At 36.7% G+C, this 20,166-nt stretch overlaps 1 pseudogene; it reads left to right on the forward strand.

Annotated features, from left to right (window-relative positions):
- Positions 1–1,423: 1,423 nt before the first annotated feature.
- Positions 1,424–20,166, forward strand: part of LOC132272527 (delta-aminolevulinic acid dehydratase, chloroplastic-like) — a 60,916-nt pseudogene continuing 42,173 nt past the window's right edge.

Below are 20,166 nucleotides of genomic sequence, written 5' to 3' on the forward strand. Positions count from 1 at the left end.
CCCCAGCTGCTTGCATCACAACCAGCGCGCCCCATTCAAGCACTTCATGTCCGGATGCTAGACTTCGCATTTGATGCCACAGCCCGTGTGTGAACCCGAGCCCATGATTTTCTATATAACTTAGCCCTTTTCTCTTTTTATTCTTTATTCCTTCATTTAATCATTTCTCTCTACGCATCCCACCTCCTTTCCCAACCTTCACAACCTTCTCAATCTTGTATTTCACCATCTACATCTCCATTTTTTCCTATTCTTCACCTCTTATCATCATCATTCCATAAAAGGGGCAGAGTTTGGAACTCCAACTTGAGGTAAGTTTCTTTAATCTTCCATCCTTTCAATTCTTGAATATTTCATGGAGATTAGGGCTTGATATTATGGGGGATTTATATATTGTTTGGGGGATTGTTATGCTTTAATTGTAGGTTCATGAATCTTTGTCTTTCCTCCATCTAATATTTATACCTGTTCTTTACTTTTCAATCTTGTACAGCACGTGTTTGACAAAAGTCCTGAACCAAATTCCTTCACTCAAATGGCTTCTAATTCTGCTTCTAAGCACCCTCGCACTTCCGAGGGGTCTTCTGAGGAGGCTCATACTCTAGATTGGTCTGACTGGCCAATTTCAATTGAGTCTGAATTCACCATTGAGCATGAATTCCAAGACCACCTGGAAACGGTTTGGTCAGTTTTGGAGTTGAAGAATCTTGGCCTCGAAGCTTTATTTAAGCCATGTGCTCGTGTTTTCCTTCCACGGATCGTCCGGCAATTTTATGCCAACATGTCATACTCTTGTGCCGAGCCAAATGTGATAAGGACAATAATTGATGGCATGCCTTATGCGTTCACCATCAAGGACATTGCCACAGCTTGGGATTGTCCTTTGGCTTCCCTTTTGAACTACGAGAATGAGCCTATCTATGGCATTTTCCTAAACACCATTACCTTACCGGACATTGTGCATGAAATTTATCATGACAATTTCACAATTCGTCGCACAACTAGCACAAACAAGTCCTACATTCTGTGCCGAATTTGGTTTTTAGACTCTGTCCTTACTCAGAACGTCTTTCCAGTTGCTAGGCATTCTGAAAGAAAGGGTGTTTTTCTGAATACCCTTTATGTAGTGGAAATAGGTTATTGGTTTTGTGTCCCACAGCTCATTAGGGACCAGATTTTGAAACTCTATCGTGAGCTCATTGTTAAGCAATCGGATAATGCTATAACATGGTCGTTCCCCTTGCCCTATTTGGTCACGAAGATGTTAAAAAACAAAGGGCTCAAGGTGCGCCGTAATGAGGAAAAGAAGGAGGATGTGTATCTGTACAACCTCACTGAATGGAAGAAAAGCCGATCTTAATTAAAAAAAGCTAGACAGTAACGCATTGGTGATGAATTCAATTGGGGCAATGTGGATATTCCTATGGAGGCTAAGCATATTGGCCCACAGCCCCCTGTTATGACTAGAGCAGAGTACGACTCTCTTAGCACTAGGCTTGACACTCTTCAGTTGCAGGTTGGTACCATTGAAGGCAACCTTACGGACTTTCTTAAGGAGACTAGAGAGGGACATCAACTTTTGTAGGCGATGGTGCAGTCACTTATTGACCGTGGTGGTGCAGGTCCGGGTCCATCTTCCTCCACTTTTATGGAGGATTGAGTATGTTGTTGCTCTTTTATCTTTTTAGTTCATGCTATTTATTTTTGCTTTGTGTGTTTTGAATAATTCTAGGTTTTAGGTCATGTTTGGCAAAACAATTGTGGGTGCACTTTTTGATGTATATAGATTCTGATTTCTTTCCCCTTTTTAATAAAGCATAACATGTTATTTCAGATTTATATCCTTATCTATGTCTATGCTTTTATGCTTGGTACCTAGTTTATGTGGATAGATTATCAGGTACAAGTTTGGGGGAAGAACTTTGTGGCGACCTTAGATTTTTCAACCCAGTGTGTCCTGTGATGACCCAAACCGAATCTAAAATACAGAAGCAAAATGGCCTCAAGAGATGTACGCCATCCCTAGGCACCACGATGACTCCCTATGAAGCCACGGAATTCAAATGAATAAAGTGCGGAAGTAAAACAAAGACAAGTCCTTAGAGATGTACGTCATCCCTAGAGCACAAGAATGGACTCTCAAAGAGTTTCGAGACTCAACGGAAACAAAATGAAGAGAATGACATCAAAACCCTACAAGAGAAGAGCCAAGGGTAAAATGGTCATTTTACCCTAAGAGGAAGGAATTTAACTTTCAACAAGTCAAATTAGATCTAAAACATCCTAAAACATCCTTAGGTAACTTCACATGAAGTCCCAAGGCCAAAGGAAGAGAAATCCCAGATGAACCCTATCCCGGTTCAAACCAAATCTAGCACCCTCGCACTAAAACAAGCATATCTTGAGTTAGGAGAAAAATCTAAAATTGAAACTGGTACCATTGGAAAGACAACGGAAATTAATGAAATTAGACTCAAGAATCACCTGGTTCGGAGTTCGGACAGAAAAGATATCAAGTCCCAAAGTCGAAGGAAGGTAAACCCTATCCCGGTTCGAACCAAATCTTGACACTACTTCACTAAAACATGAATAACTTGAGCTTCAAATGGAATCTGAAGCTCTAATTGGTACCATTGGAAAGCTTATTTTGACATGGTCAGTTTAGACTCAAGAACGGACCAATTCGGAGTTTAAACGAGTGAGATATGGCCCGTTGAAAAAAAATGTTTGGAGTAGGAACAGTACCCGCGAGGGCCCGCCAAATGTGGCAGTATGCCATAGGTGCCCACCAAATGGCTGCGGGGGCCCGCCAAATGGGGAAGTGGCATGGGCTGGAACCTCAAAAACTGCAGGAACAGTGCTTTTAGCAGAAAATTGGACTTAGAGCGCAGTTTAAGAGGCCAAGTTGACATTTTTCGGAAAAACACGAAGAAGAAACTCCCCCTAAAATAACCTTTTCTATGTGACATAGTCAAGAACGGAATTTATTTCCCAAAAGAAATCCCCAAAATGCCCTTAAGCAAGATTTTTCAACAAATGGGTGAAATGAGTCCATAGGAGGCTCAAAACACAAATGAAATGGTCTTTCATAAAAACGATCATGCACACAAACGTAAATAGTAATTTTGAACGCGCGAGAATGATCCGCGGCTCCTGAAAATGGCCAAGTCAAAATCCGATTCCCTAACGGCCAAAAAGGCAAAAATGAACTTGGAATAAAAAAAATGAAAACCAAAATCATGAAATGGTTTCGAATTACCGTTTGGCCCTTGGCCACACTTCATACATGACTAATGAGATCCTACGGAAGAATTAAAATGGAATTCCCACACCCGATGCAAACATGGTGAAACAATAACTTAACATTTTTCAATAATTTCATAATATTTCAAGAAGTCATAAATTACATATGATACAAAATACATGTTATTGGCCTCCGGCCTCATCTCATACATGTCAAATACATTGTAAAGGGTGCACTTACGTTCACATTACATATATCGAATAAAAAATACACATTTTGACAATTAAGGCTACAAATGGCATTTCAAGCCAACCTTTACAAGAATTAAAGCCTTCAAGTCAACTATCATTCAAGCAATGATGAAAATCATGCACCAAGTCTTCATACCTGAAACAGCCCCCCAGTAACTTCGGGGTGAGTAAACAAGTTTACTCGTAGAGAATGAACATGCATCGACTCGATTTCTTAAAGATTTTTAGACTAACACGAAACAGTTCAAAAGGATCATGCCACCTAACGTCTATGTCGAGTGTGAGACTTAGGGAGCATCCTAAGCTACCTTAGCTCATTTCTAGCATAATTCACACCCTTCATACAATTCCAAACAACATAAGGACATGTTGTACAAAGCAACAAGATATAGATTCTCAAGGCTATCAACTTGAAATCTAAAATACGAAAAACGACAAAAGTGGGTCATGCCACCTAACGTCTATGTTCCAAATGAATCTATAAGATCATTCCTAAGTTGCATTTGAACAATATAGCATAGATGTACTTAACAATATCAAAATTTACAATGATTCATTAAAATCATAAAGTTCGGATGTACTTAACAACATTGAAATTTAAAATGATTCACTAAAATCATAAAGCTCGGATGTACTTAACAACATCAAAATCACCAATAACCAAAACCACAAGTCATAATTAAACATGATTGTCAACTTGGAATTTAATGCGAAACCAAATAATGGAAGACTTGGGCGTCTAAGCTCGAAATTCTACAGAGACCTCAATGGTTATTCCGGGCACTAACCCACAGGGAAGACCACCCTAAGTGCACACTATCTCAATTGGGGAGAACTCATACCTCCCGCACTAGAGCCAAACACTAGCCATGTCATTTGTAACAACAATGTCCCAAGACTCCAAAATAAACCAAATAAGTTCACAACTTATACAAGTAGGTTGAAACCATACAATCCATGCCTTAAAGTTTCAATTCTAAAATGGCCTACATAATGTCAATTACAAATTGTACATTTCATTACACAAGGCAACAATATATTCCATAAAGAATATAGGTTCTCATGAATATAAATATAACAACAATGTTATCAAATGCTCAATACAAACCAAGTGAATACACAACCAGTCCAAGCCTATGATTTGAACATAGAAACAATGTCTAAAACACAAATAGATCCATGGAGCCACTAAATAGAATTTAATTAAACAAAATAATTAAATTCTCTAAATTTCAAATCAAATTCAAATAACCTCAAATTAATATATGTTAAACAACATAACATGCTTATTACATACATCAAATCAAAAGTGCAAAATGAGCAAGATATCATGAAATAGAATTTAATTAATTTAAATCAATTAAATCTCTAGATTTCAAAAGTTATTCAAATGACCTCAAATTAATATATATCAAGCACTAAGTCATGGTTATACCATATATCAAGTTTAAAATGGAATACAAGCAAAACACAATTTACTAGAATTTAAATCAAATTAAATCCATTTAATCTCCAGATTTGAAAACTCATCTAAATCATCCCAAATTAATATATATCAAAGATCAACTCATGGCCATGCCATTTAACAAGTCTAAAATGAGTTATGTGCAAGCTATGATAAATCTTTAATTTCTCAAATTAACAAAAAATTATGCATACAACTTATATTTCATATAAGAGCAAGTAAAATAACTTGGAAAAATAAATTATAACACCCCCTACCTCACTAGAGAACTTTCTTTGTAGAATCAAAGGCAAATCAACACAAAATGGCAAACCTTTCAAGGGCTATGAAGAAGAGGATGAGGGGAACAAAAAATATGCCCAAGGTTAAGCTTGGAAATCAATGGAAGGCTCTCAAAAATCAAGGTCAAGACCTAAGGCTTTAAGCTCCATCCATGGAGGCTAGGGTTTTTGGTGAAGAAGGAATGAAATAATATGAAAATGTGTGAGTGGATGAAATAGAAATCCTCCACTCACTATGTGCTCTTACACCATGGTCAACACACACATTTATGGTCAATTGCACAAAAACCCTTCTTTAAAACCATAATCCCAAAGTGGTCCAAAAACAATTGCAAGACTTAATTTGGAGCATACACTTGTTACAAATCCAAGGCCCTATCTTAGGCTTATTCTCAAACCTACACTTGTCAACCATCCAAGCCAACAAGTGCACCAATCCTTGGCCAACAAGTGGTTAAATCTCCACCCTCCACATGTCCTCATCCAAGGCCTCAAAGTGTTTCCATACACGTGTCAACAAGTGGACCAATGAGAGTGTGGCACTTGTCACACTTTTCGAAAATTGCAAAAAGGTCCTTTTTGAAAATATCTTCCAAATTAAATTGCAAAATGATCCCTAAGACGAAAAATAATTACTTTACAGTAATTACACAAAAACTCCAAAAGTTTAGAAAATTACAAAAATGTTTTGCGTCTATACCCTTTACAAGAAAAGTAAGCACTTAGCATATTTTTTTACAAAAGTGAAAATACTCATAGTATGGAATTTAAATATCGTAGATGCATGCAAAACCGAAATCAAATCCAAACACGAAAAGTGAGGTTATGCCAACAAAGTGACAGTCGAGAAAAAGACGTAAGTAAATAGTGTCACAAAAGTGAAAATGTGAAAATGACTCGGTCTTCAAAGGAAGTCATCAATCCAAGGAAAAGAGTCTCAGAAACCATTCCCGAGTACTCAAGATGACACTAAGTGACGAGAAACTGAATTCAGAAAGGAAAAGATCAACGAAAAAAAAAAAAAATATTCGTGAAAATCTGAGAAAAGGAGATGAATGAAAATGACCGGGTCATTACAACCTTCCCACCTTAAAGGGATCTTGTCCCCGAAATCCAGCCCCAACCAACAAAAGGTGAAACCAGGAAAACTACAGAGTACGTCTCCGAGTATCCCACACAATACGCTACACCAGCGACCCCAAAGCTGAAAGGAACCCCACAACCTAGTGTCATTTGCACCCACGTGCTCATGACAAGACAACCTTTCAAAGGAAAAGTGACTACATGGCCACACAACAAGTCAAAGGTCACACACAGGACCCAAGGTCAGACAAAGGAACGGAAAACAACAACCGTAATCATCCTTCCTGCTGAACCATCATGCGGATCCAAAAACATCCACCAAAAAGGACTCCAAAATAACCACGTATCAAATCAGGGTACTGAACAAAGACGACATGGCAGTACGAATAGCGACCAGAACCCGCCCACGACGTACTCAAATGTGTGGTAGCAATGACAATGTTTAGTGCCCGTCCACACTCACTCGTCAGTAAGGTAGCATCGACGGCAACTAGCACTCACCCACAACACACAACGTTGTATGGTAGCATGATAGTATAAGGCACTAGTTCATAACCTGCCCCCACTAGGTTGACCCATGAAACCTCTCGATACAAATGACATCAATGTCAAAATGATCATTACCAAAAGCACTACGGAGACCAACATTTTGTGAGAGTTGATGTATGGTCTAAAGCTGTCCGGCCGGACCATCCTGGCCAATCCCGAAACTTTGACAACAATGCCATAGGTACCGCTACGCTTAAGGCCTTAAATCCTCAATACAACAAAACCAACATCTCTAATGTCTCAAAATACTATTACCAACAACATTAATCAAGAATTCAAAGCCTGAAAAGCAAATTGAAACCTCCAGAAATCAAAACGAACCTCACTACAAGGCATTTCATCGAAAGTCCTTTATATCTCCCTGAAACAGATCAATTACAAGATCACACCGTAATCAAACATCGGATCCATATCCCTATCATGGATAACTAAATCCTCGAAATACAAGTCCACTAAGTGGCACATACATCAAAACCTTGACAACCAAGGTCACAAAATAAATCTCTCAAAACCATGCTTGGCATCACCAATCTAAATCAAAATTCCTTAATTTCCATCGATCCATAAACAACTACTGGAACTACGATTCCTCAAAACCACGCATAGTCATAACTAGGATGGAAAAATTTCACAAACAAGTTAGATCCAACAACGATCTTTTAAAACTCTTCCTAAGAGTCGACCACATCCAGGTCTCCAAAACTGAAACAAGTCTTTAAAAGACATTCTCAAAAGAGCATCGAGCTTACCTTATGAATCAAATAAATCCTTAATGAAATGGACACAAGTCCCCGTAAAATGATCTCGCACCAATCCACTCACTCTGAGCACCACAACTCCGTCAACAACCACGGCAAAACTCCGCAAGGGAAGACATGAAAGAAAGGGAATCACCAGTCCTAAGAAGGATAACACCAATACTCCATCTTCAAAATAAGAGACAATAAGGTCAAAGACTTCACCCCCTACATGGAAGTAAGTCGACCAAGATTAACCAAATCCTCACCAAGGACTCAAGGCAACAATGGTGATCCTAACGGACCAACCAAACCCAAAACCGTGTACAAGGCGACGAAGAGAAGAGACTCACTCCTTGTGAAGTCCATTTGCTTAAACAAAGAAAGAGAAGAAACCCTATTCTCCTACAAATGTCAACACGACAAACACGAAAGGGGAAAAAAAGGGAGAACCAAATATGGAAGTCATGCATATGACAAGGAATGCAACTACCAAAAAGTAAATCTAATCACATAGATAAAATCAATGGCACATACAACACGTCTCCACGTAAGCACAAAATCATGTCACTAAAGTACAGCAACAACATGGCATCTCTAAGCATATAAAGAAGGTATGCTAATGTCACACAATAAGAAGACTAATGTGGATACACTTCCACCTACTCATGCATCACAATATCAGAAATCATACTACTAACATGGTAGTAAACGAAACTGCAGAAAACAAAACGATGCAACAATGAACCCCATGGACATCGTGTCCTAGAGTGTCTAAGAAAAAGGAAAGACCAGTCCTAGCCATAACTGTCTCCAAAAACCAATGCGACAACAACTTGTCTCAAAACAAACGTGAGCCTTTACCACAATGGTAAGACTCTAACAATCCAACTCCGAATCTAGAGGTGACACTGTAAATGACACTAACAATACAATGCTCTCACCAACCTAAAACATCGATCAATCGACTCGATCCCAAAAGCATCATCACACAAAGAGAACTCAAACAAAATGGCTACTTTAGCCATACAATCAGACAACCGAATCAATCTCCAAAATCGTCCTCAAAACGACCATCAATCACTGTCTCAACACCAGACGCTTAAAACAAAACTCACATCATCGCTAACCAAAAGGACTACGCTTATCATAACAAAAACTGATACATTTGTAGCTAGCCAGTACGGTAGTATGACAATGCCATGCACCCGCCCACGAAAATCACAATCTCAGAGGAACCTTCCAAAACAACTAAGGATCCTAAGAGGTCCATAACCCCATTATGGCCCAAAACTAACAAATCCAGCACTACGGCAACGCCAAATGACTCACCTCCCGAGAGCCTAAACAAAAGGTGTCTCACCACCTATCTCAAAACCAATGCTAGGTCGACAACAACCTATACTACCACGAGACTGTGACTTCAATCACCATCAACCTCAACTCATGCCTCAATGACCAATCTCGTGTCATGCCGAATATGTAACACAGTTATGCATATACAAATCTAATCTAGTATACATCATATGTTGTGCTCTTTACAATGGAATCCAAGCAAGCTATATAGTTAGCATACCACATATAGCATATAAGCACATAAACATGTTATCAAATCAAAACATGTTATCATGAAGCATATAAGCACATAGAGCATGTCAACATAACCATGATATGCACCCAAAACCCGTCGTCCAAGGTATTCAAACCTAGGAGCTCTGATACCACCTGTGGTGACCCTGAATTTTTCAACCCAGTGTGTCCTATGATGACCCAAACCGGATCCAAGATGCGGAAACAAAAGCAGCAAAATGGCCTCAAGAGATGTACGCCATCCCTAGGCACCACGATGACTCCCTATGAAGCCACGGAATTCAAATGAATAAAGTGCGGAAGCAAAACAAAGACAAGTCCTTAGAGATGTACGTCATCCCTAGAGAACAAGAATGGACTCTAAAAGAGTTTTGAGACTTAACAGAAATAAAATGAAGAGAAGGGCATCAAAACCCTACAAAAGAAGAGCTAGGGGTAAAATGGTCATTTTACCTTAAGAGGAAGGAATTTAACTTTCAACAAGTCAAATTAGATCTAAAACATCCTAAAACATCCTTTGGTAACTTCACATGAAGTCCCAAGGCCAAGGGAAGAGAAATCCCAGATGAACCCTATCCTGGTTCAAACCAAATCCGGCACCCTCTCACTAAAACAAGGATATCTTGAGCTAGAAGAATAATCTGAAACTAAAACTAGTACCATTGGAAAGATAATGAAAAATTAATGAAGTTAGACTTAAGAATCACCTGGTTTGGAGTCTAGACAGAAAAGATATCAAGTCCCGAAGTCGAAGGAAGGAAAACCCTATCCCGGTTCGAACCAAATTCTGACACTACTTCACTAAAACATGAATAACTTGAGCTTAAAATAGAATCTGAAGCTCTAATTGGTACCATTGGAAAGCTTATTTCAACATGGTCAGTTTAGACTCAAGAACGGACCAATTCGGAGTTAAAACGAGTGAGATATGGCTCGTTGAAAAAAAATGTCTGGAGCAGGAACAATATCCGCGGGGGCCCGCCAAAAACCTACGGGGGCCCACCCAATGCGGTAGTAAGCCATGGGTACCAGCCAAATGGCTGCGGGGACTAGCCAAATGGGGCAGCAGCATGGGCTGGAACCTCAAAAAATGCAGGAACAGTGCTTTGAGCAGAAAATTGGACTTAGAACGCAGTTTAAGAGGTCAATATGACATTTTTCGGAAAAACACGAATAAGAAACTCTCCCTAAAATCACATTTTCTATGTGATGGAGTTGAGAACGGAATTTATTTCCCAAAGGAAATCCCCAAAATGGCCTTAAGCAAGATTTTTCAATAAATAAGTGAAATGAGTCCATAGGAGGCTCAAAACATAAACGAAAGGGTCTTTCATGAAAACGATCATGCATGCAAACGTAAATAGTAATTTTGAACGCGCGGGAATGATCTGCAGCTCCTGAAAATGGCCAAGTCAAAATCCAACCCCCCCGACGGCCAAAAAGGCAAAAATGAATTTAGAATAAAAAAAATGAAAACCAAAATCATGAAATGGTTTTGAATTACCGTTTGGCCCTTGGCCACACTTCATACATCACTAATGAGATCCTACGGAAGAATCAAAATGGAATTCCCACACCCGATGCAAACATGGTGAAACAATAACTTAACATTTTTCCATAAATTACATAGGATACAAGATACATCTTATTGGCCTCGGACCTCATCTCATACATGTCAAATACATTGTAAAGGGTGTACTTACGTACACATTACATATATTGAATAAAAAATACACATTTTGACAATTAAGGCTAAAATGGCATTTCAAGCCAACCTTTACAAGAACTAAAGCCTTCAAGTCAACTATCATCCAAGCAATGATGAACATCATGCACCAAGTCTTCATACCTGAAACAGGCCCCCAGTAACTTCGGGGTGAGTAAATAAGTTTACTCGTAGAGAATGAGCATGCATCGACTCGATTTCTTAAAGATTTTTAGACTAACACGAAACAGTTCAAAAGGATCATGCCACCTAACGTCTATGTCGAGTGTGAAACTCAGGAAGCATCCTAAGCTACCGTAGCTCATTTCTAGCACAATTCACACCCTTCATACAATTCCAAACAACATAAGGACATGCTATACAAAGCAACAAGATATAGATTCTCAAGGCTATCAACTTGAAATCTAAAATACAAAAAACAACAAAAGTGGGTCATGCCACCTAACGTCTATGTTCCGAATGAATCTATAGGATCATTCCTAAGTTGCATTTGAACAATATAGCATAGATATACTTAACAACATCAAAGTTTACAATGATTCATTAAAATCATAAAGTTCGGATGTACTTAACAACATCGAAATTTAAAATGATTCATTAAAATCATAAAGCTCGGATGTACTTAACAACATCAAAATCGCCAATAACCAAAACCACAAGTCACAATTAAACATGATTGTCAACTTGGAATTTAATGCGAAACCAAATAGTGAAACTTGGACATCTAAGCTCGGAATTCTGCCTAGACCTCAATGGTTATTTCGGGCACTAACCTACAGGGAAGACTACCTTAAGTGCGCATTATCTCAATTGGGGAGAACTCATACCTCCAACACTAGAGCTAAACTCTAGCCATGTCATTTGTAACAATAATGTCCCAAAACTCCAAAATAAACCAAATAAGTTTACAACTTATACATAATTTATATAATGCATGAAAATACCTTCTATGCACAAGTAGGTTGAAACCATACAATTCATGCCTTAGAGTTTCAATTCTAAAATGGCATACATAATGTCAATTACAAAGTGTACAATTCATTACATAAGGCAACAATATATTCCATAAAGAAAATAGGTTCTTATGAATATAAATATAACAACAATGTTATTAAATGCTCAACACAAAATTAAGTGAATACACAAACGGTCCAAGTCCATGATTTGAATATAGAAAGAACTTCTAAAACACAAATAGATCCATGGAGCCACTAGATAGAATTTAATTAAACAAAATAATTAAATTCTCTAAATTTTAAATCAAATTCAAATAACCTCAAATTAATATATGTTAAACAACATAACATGCTTATTACATACATCAAATCAAAAGTGCAAAATGAGCAAAATATCATGAAATAAAATTTAATTAATTTAAATCAATAAAATCTCTAGATTTCAAAAGTTATTCAAATGACCCCAAATTAATATATATCAAGCACTAAGTCATGGTCATACTATATATCAAGTCTAAAATGGAATACAAGCAAAACACAATTTACTAGAATTTAAATCAAATTAAATCCATTTAATCTCTAGATTTGAAAACTCATCTAAATCATCCCAAATTAATATATATCAAAGATCAACTCGTAGCTATGCCATTTACCAAGTCTAAAATGAGTTATGTGCAAGCTATGATAAATCTCTAATTTCTCAAATTAACAAAAAGTCATGCATACAACTTATATTTCATATAAGAGCAAGTAAAATAACTTGGAAAAATAAATTATAACACCCCCTACCTCACTAGAGAAGTGTCTCTCTAGAATCCAAGGCAAATCAACACAAAATGACAAACCCTTCAAGGGTTATGAAGTGGAGGATGAGGGGAACAAAAAGTATTCCCAAGGTTAAGCTTGGAAATCAATGGAAGGCTCTCAAAAATCAAGGTCAAGACCTAAGGCTTCAAGCTCCATCCATGGAGGCTTGGATTTTTGGTGAGGAAGGAATGAAATAATGTGAAAATGTGTGAGTGGAGGAAATAGAAATCCCCCACTCACTATGTGCTCTTACACCTTGGTCAACACACACATTAATGGTCAATTGCATAAAAACCCTTCTTTAAAACCATAATCCCAAAGTGGTCCAAAAACAATTGCAAGACTTAATTTGGAGCATACACTTGTTACAAATCCAAGGCCCTATCTTAGGCTTATTCTCAAACCTACACTTGTCAACCATCCAAGCCAACAAGTGCACCAATCCTTGGCCAACAAGTGGTTAAATCTCCACCCTCCACATGTCCTCATCTAAGGCCTCAAAGTGTTTCCACACACATGTCAACAAGTGGAGCAATGAGAGTGTGACACTTGTCACACTTTTCGGGAATTGCAAAAAGGTCCTTTTTGAAAATATCTTCCAAATTAAATTATAAAATGGTCCCTAAGATGAAAAATAATTACTTTACAGTAATTACACAAAAACCCCAAAAGTTCAAAAAATTACAAAAATATTATGCGTCTATACCCTTTATAAGAAAAGTAAGCACTTAGCATGCTTTTCTACAAAAGTGAAAATACACATAGTATGGAATTTAAATATCGTGGATGCATACAAAACCAGAATCAAATCCGAACACGAAAAGTGAGGTTATGCCAACAAAGTGATAACCGAGAAAAAGATGAAAGTAAATAGTGTCACAAAAGTGAAAATGTTAAAATGATTCGGTCCTCAAAGGAAGTCATCAATCTAAGGAAAAGAGTCTTAGAAACCATTCCTGAGTACTCAAGATGACACTACGTGATGAGAAACTGAACTCAGAAAGGAAAAGATCAACGGAAAAAAAAAATATTTGTGAAAATCTGAGAAAAGGAGAGGAATGAAAATGACCGGTTCATTACAAACTTTGGCATTTTGAATGCGACTGGATGCAACGGAATCACTGTTTCGCACCCGGTAGTTTCTTTCTTTTTACACTTCTATGCATGCTTAGTTTCTATACTTGTCTTCATACAATGGGGACAATGTATCATTTATGTTTGGGGGTGTTGAGAGTTAACTATTCATATGCATTTTGTCATTGTTAGATGTGTTTTTATTGTTGATATATAAAAAATAAAAAAATAAATAAATAAAATAATAATAATTCTATGTTTAGGCAAATGATTTTTGGTATTGTTGGAACTAAGTTGGGGGGGGGGGGGATCTATGTAATTAATACAATTTGTATGCTTATATATGATATCAAGGAATGATTGAAAGTTGCTAGCATGATTGTTCAAATGAGAAAAGGTCAATTACGTGATTTAAATATTTTATTTTGGAGTCTTTCATCTCTAAGTGACTTCACAATGCACATTGAGCACACTGGAAATTGCATTCCCTTTCTTGTGGTTTTACTTAATTGGCTCCCTAAATTAGTAAGTTGTATGAATGAAATAATCCTTGGCATTGAAAAAATAAATAAATAAAACTGCATTCTTTCGATATGTCAACTGATTAAAAAGGAAGACAAGGAAATAATGTAAGATGTATGATTGGTTTGAGTTTGTAGCCTAACCATTTGAGTCATTACGCCCTTAGGAATGTCTTTACACTTAATGCCCTAAGACCATCTGGTTTGGGAGTTGTTAGCTCAACGCTTGTTACATGGGGTGATTAGAGAGCTTAAGGAACTTAGACATTGCACATGGTCATGCATAATAAAAAAATATATATATATTAAAAAAAAAAAAAAAAAAGCAACACAAAATGTGTTCAAATAAATTAATGCCTTGGATTATGATTTCAAAAGATTAATTAAGGATGTGGAAGACATTGTATGAGCCATAAAAGGGTTAAAATTGCTTTATAAATAGAAAATTAAATTCCGGTTCACTTCTAAGGAACTTAAGATGAAATTCTATTATAAATGAGATATTGAAGATCATATATGTGGACTAGTTTGTTGATGCATGAATACTAGGAATTGAATATTATTTTGAGATGTCATTATATGCATACTTGTTGTAGTCTTCATGATAGAGTTTTTCCCCAAAGTCACATGTTTCAATGTATACTAGAATGAGCCTAGTTACTTAATGTTTGTGGGTATCAATTCTGGTAAACCCTCACGAGACTTCACTCGTCCTCTAGGGATACCTAAGGTTTAAAAGGCTTATTACATATGCTAAATGCAATCGTCACTCCTATGAAAGAGGAGAAATGTGGATAGTTTATGGTGTGTTTCATTTTTCTTTTGCTAAGGGACTAGCAAAATATAAGTTTGGGGTGCGATAAGCGCTGAATATTATATATTTAAGTGCCCTTAATCTCATTAGTTAAGTCCATTATTTGGTATTTGTATATAGATTCTCTTCATTTTTGTGTTTTTGTCTATTTTCAGGTGTTCTCTCCAAAAAGAAAGAAAAAAGAAGACTTTAAGAGCTTTTGAAGATCAAATGCACTCCGGGTGTCAACATCTAAGGCTAGTCAAGAAAAGAGGTTCCAATGTACCTATGGAAACTCTCAACAACACATTAGGTTGAAGAAGGACTCAATGGTCCAAGCTAAAGAAATGTAAAACAAGTTGCATTTGGGGCTATGCATTCACTTCGCTTCTGGACGCAGGATATAGTGTCCGGACGCCATACACTCAGCCTTCGCATCCGGACACAGGATATGGCATCCGGATGCCATACACTCAGCCTTCACTTCCGGACGCTAGCCTTCATGTCCGGATGCTAGCCTACTTGGCCCAACGTTGATTTTGTCAAAGTTTGTTCCTCTTTTTTAGGATTTTCGAATTTCAACGGGCTAGGGTTGTTAGGCAGCCCATTTTGAGTTTAAGAGGAGGCAAAAGGCTTGTATCAAATGGATATACTTTGAAAAGTATATTGCAGGGAGGAGGAGAGTTTTTCTAGGTTTTATGCTAAGTTTTGCAACAATGGGGCTGCAGAGGAAATCTTCTTCTTCTTCAATCCTTGAAGCTGCAGCTATGTCCATGAGGAACTAATTCCTCTCCTAGGGAGTTGATGTAACTTAGACTGAGTAAACATGTTGTAATTGTCTTCTCAATTTGGGGATTCCTCTTGTGTATATTTGATTTCATAAATTAGAAGTTATTTACATTGAACTGATGTCTCTTTACATTGAAATAATGTATGTGATTTTCATTTGCATAGATAGTTATATTGATATGTATATCTTGTCTTAGAATTCGTATTGGCATAATGATACACTTTATATTCCAATAGTAACAATGGGAATGTGAATTTATGAAATGGTTATATTGGCATGTTAATTGATAATTTGTATAGATTATACTTAAGGAAGATGGACCATGCTACACTTTTAGGTTAATTTATGTTAGGTAGATGGTCCATACCAACTGAAGATAATTTATAATAGATAATCAAATTTCATATGCTTCAACATACAATTGAAAGACCTTGATAGGCCATAGTTAGGAAAGATGTTTCATACCACAACTTAGTTTAGATGGATGAGTAATACCAACCAAAGATGGGTTATGTTTAGTCCTGAAATGTATAAATTTCTGGAAGATGTTATGGTTGTTTTATACTTCTACATATCATTTTATATACATATTAGTTTATCCCCAAGTTGAATGCAAGTTAGCATGTTTATAAGGTTTAGGTGAAGTCAATTCCCTAGCCTTCTCTCTTTATTTTCTCAAATCAATTGAATCATTTTACTTTCTGTTTTAAGTTTTAATTTCATGTTAAGTGACAAACAAATCAAATCATTATATCTCTAATCAAACTTGAAGTGATTTTTCAATTTTGGTTGCCATAAATTAGCAATCTTTCGACAAACCCTTATAATAGCCCTATTGTACATTGATATATGTGCTACTGCAAGTGGTAATTTTAAGTGGTAACAAGTTGTGACCATCACGGAGTCTTTTTTACTAACGAGGAATGGAAACGTGTACCTTGTATCATCTATCTTAAACGCCTCTATAGCCATATCCTAGTTGCAATCCGGAATGCCTGAAGATTCCATGTTGAACCGAGTGAGAAAGGTCATGAGGCTTTCCCCTTTCATCTGCTGAATTGTGAAGAGACTAGCAATGGTTTCTTTTTTTTTTTTTTTTTACAGTACTGGGCTAGAAATGCGATGTATAGTGTCTCAAAGTTTGAGATCGATGTAATGACCCTGTCATTTTCCTTCCTTTCCTTTTTTCTGAAATTTTACGGATAAATTTTCTTTTCTGAGTTCGGTTACTCATCACTTAATGTCATCTCGAGTGCTTGAAAATGGTTTCTGAGACTCTTTCCTTTGGATTGACAACTTTCTTTAAGGACTGAGTCATTTCCACATTTTTCATTTTTTTGACACTATTCACTTTTCGTCTTTTTTCCGTTTGTCACTTTATTGGCACAACCTCACTTTTCATGTTTGGAGTTGAGTTTTAACTTCACAAGTTTTCATTTCAGTTGATTTCTTGGAAATGCGTAACTTTACTTTTGGAGAAAAGCTCGTCGGTTGTTTCTTTCTCCCGCAGAAGTATGGATGAAAGGATTCTTTAGAAACATTGATGTTTCTTGGGGTGTTTTTTATAAACATCTTTTGGAGATATTTTGATTAGGGGTTTTTAAGAAAATATCTTCCAAAAGATATTTTCATTCTGGGTAGTTTTGCAGTTATCCTTTCTTAGAGGAGCCATTGTACAATTAACAAAAGTTATTACAAAATGCCTCATTTTGAGCCTGGATTCTTGTACGGGATTTATTTTCACATTTCGTCAAGTCTTGTACCATTATAATTTCCTTCCGGTCGTTTTCCCCAGTTTTAGGATTTTCGACCCTAGTTAGCGTCGAACTTATTCGGGGCATATCTTTCTGCACGGGACTCAATTTTTGACGCCGTTTCTTCTGTTGTTCATTTTTTTTTCATTTCAGTTCTTTTTTGTTCACTGTGTTTTACCGTTTGAGCCCATTAGCGTAAATTCCACTTTTCTGGACCTGGCGGGGCCCTTTTTGGACACTTTTAGGGTTTTACTATAAATAAGGGGTTATAAAAATAAAAACATTTCATCTGCTTCTTCTCACACTACTGCAAATTAGCCATGGTAGCCCAAGGGGGCTACCACTATCGTGACCCAAGTTTTTCAACCCGGTGTATTAGTGATGACCTGAAAGTTAACCCGATAATGGATTCGAAATGCAGAAGCAAAAGATGAAACTAAAGTCCTTTGAGATATAAATCATCTCTAAGACACCAATGTGACATTCCATGAAGCCACGGAAGTTAAAGAGAGCAAAAAAAGAATTAGGAGTCAAAACGGGCAAAATTCGTTAATCAAGGGCAAAATGGTCAATTTATAATTAAGAAGGGAAATTTAACTCTAAACAAGTCAAATAAGGTTAATACAATCTAATCTAATCATTTCACAATATTCCAAGAGGTTCCAAGAACATTGGCCAAGAATCTCACAAATTGCCCTTTCCCGGTTTAAGCAAAAACTGACACTATCCCACTAAAATATTAATATCTCCCACTTTAATTTGAATCAGAGATTAGCATAGGTACCATTGGAATGCTAACTCAAAATACTTGAGTTTAGGCTCAAGAATCACCCCATTTGGATTAGAAATGAAGAAGTTATGATCATTTGAAGTTGGAACTTCAGTGCTGAAACCTAACCTGAAAGGTTGGCGTGTGAGGGCTGTTTCGGTCAACCGAAATAGAGTTTCAGTCTACCAAAACTCACAAAAACTTTTCTAAAATCATGTTTTTGAGGGTTGGTTGGTTCGGTAGACCAAATTGAGGCATCGGTCGACCGAAATGGGCCATCGGTCGACCGAAACACCTCGAAAAACTGTTGTAAGGCCTGTTATAAGCTTAAGGTGTTAAGGTTCAACCTATACTTTGAATCCCATGATGATTTGGTTCAAAATTGAATGTTATAAAACTAATTTTCAATGAGATATGGATGTGTGGACATGTTAACAACCTTAATATGTATTATTTATACATAGAACAACAGCCCAAGGCCTCATACACATCATTTACAAGAATCTTACTTGCTAAACCTCCAAAGTTTGTTTAAATGCATTCTTAAAGCAAAAAAAATGGTACCAAATGACTACAAGTGCTAAATTAAACATGCTTAGCCCTTGGCCTCAATACATACATGTTATTTAAGCATTAAAAAGTGTATTTAGGTACACATTACATATTTCTAGACAAAAATAGCATTTTACACCAAAATGATACTACATGCTAACACTTGCATGTTTTCAAAAATACAACAAAATACATCAAGACTGATGCATCCCAAAACAAAGTTTCTTTACCTTCAAAATAACCCAAACGACTAGGGTGAGTAATCAAGTTACTAGTACGATATGGTGCATGTGCATACCCTATAGTTTTAAGTATAATGTGAACCAAACATAGACCATCACAAGGGTGCATTCCACCTAATGTCTATGTTTCCATGGTACTCTAAGGGATCATCTCAAACTATACAAATGTTTGAAATGATAAACATGTAGCATCTAAGTATACAAGACAAGTACAATAACTAAGATTACCAAATCACAAGCTACAAGAAATCTATGATTTACAACTTAGAAAGTAATACGAAATCAAATAATGGAAAGACTAGGATATGTGGCCATGAGACCATACAAGTTATTTTGGGTAATTACAACCCACAAGGTACTACCTAGTGCGCACTATGACTTAGGAGAATTCTTATCCTCCATACTAGAGCCAAACCCTAGCCATCAAACATTTCATATCCTTACAAGCTTCCAAAAATCAACAAGTTCATGACATTTATGCAATCTCAATGCATGAAACTACCTACCAAGCACAAGTAGGGTAAAACCACACAACCCATGTCTTAAGGTTACATGACTAAAGTAGCAAGTTAATGATACTACATATCATGTTATATAAATTTACTATCAATGTAGGCCACAATTGCAAATCATGCAATATAGTAATCTACCTACAAGTAGTTATAAGTGCCACGTGCAAGATTTTCATACTAAGCTTTCAATGAAATCTATATCACTTAACAACATAAGTGTAATTTCAAGATATTCATAATAACCCTCAATGAAATCACAAGTATTAGGCAAATCATTAAACAATAATCTACCTATACAATTTAATAGTCATATACATGCTTAAATTTACAAATCCTAAGTCAAGCATATCAAACCTCTATTTATATGCAAGTACAAGAATTTAAAAAGCATGTAATCAATATAAATCAAGCTCCAATATATATAAAACCCAAAGAGGATAAACATACAACCACCCCTACCTCACAAGAGG

Source organism: Cornus florida, unplaced genomic scaffold, assembly GCF_030987335.1.
Source record: "Cornus florida cultivar Cherokee Brave unplaced genomic scaffold, ASM3098733v1 CherokeeBrave_3.0.0_Hap2_Chr09, whole genome shotgun sequence".
In the NCBI taxonomy this organism is placed as follows: Eukaryota; Viridiplantae; Streptophyta; class Magnoliopsida; order Cornales; family Cornaceae; genus Cornus; species Cornus florida.